A 4,409-nucleotide genomic window follows, 5' to 3' on the forward strand; every position below is an offset into this window, starting at 1 on the left:
GCTAGTCGCCAGCTCTCCCCAAACTTCCTGCATGCTGAACTTTCCGAGCGCGTGTGGGTGCCGCACTTCCTTGTGGTGCTGAGAGCTGATAAATGGGGACGGGACGAACAACAGGTTGACGTTTGGTCGCAAACAGATACTCCATAAAGGCGGCAGGGGCAGCCCAGCTCCCCGGGCCTGGCAGCACCCGCTCCCCCACTGAGCATGCCCATGCCCGGCTTGACCAACGGCCAGGACTCTTGCCACCCCCCTGCGTTTAACCCTCCATATTAGATCAGAAAGGGAGCAGAGAACAAACAAGGTGGCCAGGAGGAAGTGGGGGAAGGTAGAACCCAGGTGCTTCTCCAAAGGTGACTGGCTCATTCCCCTGCTAGACAGAGCGCAGGCCTTGGTGGTAGCCGCGTCTGGGGAAGGGACTGGAATTGGAAGTGTTTAGTTTGCAATAAATCTTGACTAGTTCTTAGTGAAGATTTGCCTCTGGGAAAAATGGAAACATGCAATTGCAGAGGAGCCCAATTCTGTGCTTTCCTTTGAGCTTCAGTGGATATGACCTTAGCTAAGTCAAGGTTAAGTCCTCAGGGGGACAGCAGTCCTTTCTCCCTAGCTCACAGGGCTCTGGTAGTCATGGGCCAAGTCCATGTGTTGAAGTGTAATAAATGACCAAGGGTGCTTTTAGATGCACAGTGCAAGGGGCTAGCGATCAGGGTGGGGTTGAGGAGGGTACAGACTGGCAAGGTGAAGTTTGAGAGAACATTGTATTCTTTATCTTCATGGTCCATAGGAAGAGGCCCGGAACATGCAGACCTCTGGGCCTTCCTACTCTGAGTATCTGGAGGCTCTGAGCTCCGGGGGAACTGCCTCATTAGGCATCTGTCTCTCCATAGGGAGACTCTATTGGCAACAGGAGTAGATCTAGAGTGAGACCCTGCTGCTCATTCACTTTGTCTCCTTGAGTCATCTGACCTCTTTGTCCTCAATTTTTTTCTTTTAACTTATAAAAAGAGAGTAGAAATTCTTGGTTTGTATGATTGTGGTGAGAATTATATGAAATAATTTTTGTATATTGCTTTGTAGCTGAATCCAAGTCCAAATTTACATAATTTCTCCGCTGCTCACCATGAGACCTAGAAGGGATACTTTTCATTTTCTTTCAGGCCTCCTGGCTTCTCAAAGTCAGGGGTATGAAAGGTCAGTGATAGCCACATAGAGAGCTGGAAGCGGCTGGGCAGGGTGGAAAGTTCAGGAAAAGATGGACCTGGCAATTACACTATCCGATGCTTAATAGGATACACGTGTTCCTTCCACAAACGCAAAGATTAATGTGGTTCATCTCTTGTCATTTTTGTCTAAAACAGTGTTTTACAAACTGCAGGTTTGTGGGTTGTGAAATCAATTTCAAGACCAGCGTTATTATTCTTTTTTTTTGTTAATACTTTAGGTTTCAGAGCAGTTTTTATGTTCACAGCAAAATTGAGTGGAATATGTAGATTTCCCATATACCTTCTGCACCCACACATGTGTAGCCTCTCCCATAATCAACATCACCACCGGAGTGGTACTTTTGTTTCAATGTATGAACCTACAAAACAAACACTCCAAATTTACCTGATGGTACACTCTTGGTTCCATATGGTATACATAAAGGTTACATACTGGTTCACTCTTAGTGTTTTACATTTCATGGGCTTGGACAAATATATAGCCATACATATTCATCATTATGTTATACACAGTGTTTTCACTGCTCTAAAAATCCTCTGTGCTCCAGAATTATTCTTTAAATAAATAGTATGGAAGCAATAGCTTAGAGATTTATTTAGCAGGGTTCACTGGTAATACTGTTTAAGTATTATTTCAGGAATATTTCGTTTGAAACACACACACAGATATGAAAGTTATTTCTGTGGGGCATAGTAGAAAAAGTCTGAAAGCCACCGAGAAAAGGTCTGATCACTTTGTCTCAAAATGTAAGCAATCCCTGGAAGACACACCAAGAAGAACAAAATCTGGGTTTGCATTCAATCATTTATTCATTCAACAAATATTAATTAAGCACATTTTCCCTTTTGCCATGGCCTAGTCTAAAAACCCTGGTGAATAAAATAGTGAAAATGGGAGATAACACCTCTAGTCCATTGGAGTCTGCATTCTATTGGAGGTTTATTGACAAGTAAGTACATATCTATATTATTAAGACGGTCAGAGATTGAGGAGATTGGATTTGAGGTTACTTAAAATATATGATACCATTGCCCTAGCTGGTTTGGCTCAGTGGATAGAGCATCAGCCTGCGGACTGAAGGGTCCGTTTTGATTCTGGTCAACGGCACATGCCTGGCTTGCAGGCTCGATCCCCAGTAAGGGGTGTGCAGGAGGCAGCCAATCAATGGTTCTCTCTGACGTTTCTATCTCTCTCTTCCTCTTTGAAATCAATAAAAAAAAATATTTTAAAAATATATATGATACCATTTTTTTTAAGTGGTTGAAAATGCTAAAGAGGATTATTTATTTAATACCAGGGTCCAGCCCCGGCGGTCCAGGGGTTCCCAAAGGTGTGGATGGAATCTGCGAAGAATGTTTTACAGGGAGACAACATTCAGAACTCTCTAGCTCTCTTTAGTCTCCGTGGATCTTCCTGTGCCTGGCTGAGGCAAGCTGAGCCTTTATTTTTATAGTCAGAGGTAAACAAGGTAGTGGTTACCAAAGTTACACTGTTCCTGTGAGTTTCACTTGTTTACACTGTTCTTGTGAGTTTCACTTGTTTTTCTTGTTGCACTTCCCTCAGCCCATTAGCTTCCCAGGTAAGATCTAGGGAGCGTGATAAGGTCAAGCCTAATTATGCTTAAGAGAACTGTGCCCTCTAAGCTGGGACTTGTTTGTGACTTTGCTTTTCTATCAGTAGTTATGTTGAGTCCTATATTGACTCCCCACAATTTAAATATATTATATTAAATTTAAAGTCTTCAAAGTAGTGTATCCAAGATACTAATAAATTCTGTGTACTCACAAGGCATTGTGAATTCATAGTGTCAGATAATTCAGCTAACTATATTAAAGGACAGCACATATAATCAGCATGTTCATGATTATTTTTAATGTCAGTAAACATCCATAAATCAATGACAAAACAAAAAATTAGGCACTCAAGCCTATCAATTGTTCTGAACCTGGTTTTAAATATTACCTAATAATTAATTCTCACAAATTAGTTTTATCATATAAACTAAGGTATTATTATATACAGAATAGATTCTTAATAAAAATATATTGAGTGGGAAAGGTCTGACATAAAGATAAAATATGACTGTTTCAACTTATTTTTTCACATGTATTTCTCACTAACTCATAAAAGTTATGGTGGGAAAGGTGTGAAACATTGAAACATAGTGTGACCGCTTTGAAGCCTTCTCATTTCTGCAAGTGGCTCACACCAGAGCTTTTCTTGAAAAACATAAACTTCTAATTGAAACTCCTTGCAGGACTTTTTTCTTTTCTATAGTAGTTATGTTGAGAAGCCTTCTCCATTCAAAGAGGACAGCCCTCTGTTATTCATCCTCCCCTCAGTAGATCTCAGAAAATGCAAAACACTGTGATGTGACATTTTAAATTCTGCTCTGTCATTAGACTATTGAGTTTGGTTAATATTGATTTTTTATGGGACTGAGATGTCTTCCTATAAAATGGAAACATTATAATGGGTTACCTCCAAGGCTTTCTCAAAAATATGAATATTGTGTTTTATTGTTTAAAACTTGCTTTCACTCATAATTTTTTTACCACTTGCTATATATGTAGCTTTATCATATTCAAATACATTTAAATAGCAATTAGAAAGTCTGATTACATACAAGAATAAATTTTTTCTACAAACTTTATAAGCTATATTTTAAAATTCCTATAATTGATATATAATAAACAGATAGCTCAAAGATTTAACATTAATAGTTACCTTATTTTCAAAATTACATTTTCTTTTAAAGAAATAAATGGTTCAAATGTATAAAAACACAGATAAAGAGAACGTGTTTTAGTGGTAGAAATAACTACATAGATGAAACATAATTGATTAAAAGTATGACAAATTTCTAAAAAGAAATTGACTATGTTGCCTTAAAACATCTAGCAAAATGTTTTTGACCTTGATTTGGCTCAGAAAAACTAGATTAAACTGAGTTCATTTTCAAAACTATATAAAGGATAATGTTTGAATTTTTGGTGCTAAAGAATGAAATGAAATATTCATATGAAAACAAACTGTGGTATTTTTTCTAAATCATTCCTATTCATTTGAAAGATTTAGAATACTAACATGGTCATAGAATATTTTGTATCAAGTACATGCAAAATATATTATTAAATTATATTGACTGGTCAAGAAGCACACCAGTGTTAACCCATCTAATGACTGTC

Source organism: Myotis davidii, unplaced genomic scaffold, assembly GCF_000327345.1.
Source record: "Myotis davidii unplaced genomic scaffold, ASM32734v1 scaffold468, whole genome shotgun sequence".
Taxonomy (NCBI): Eukaryota; Metazoa; Chordata; class Mammalia; order Chiroptera; family Vespertilionidae; genus Myotis; species Myotis davidii.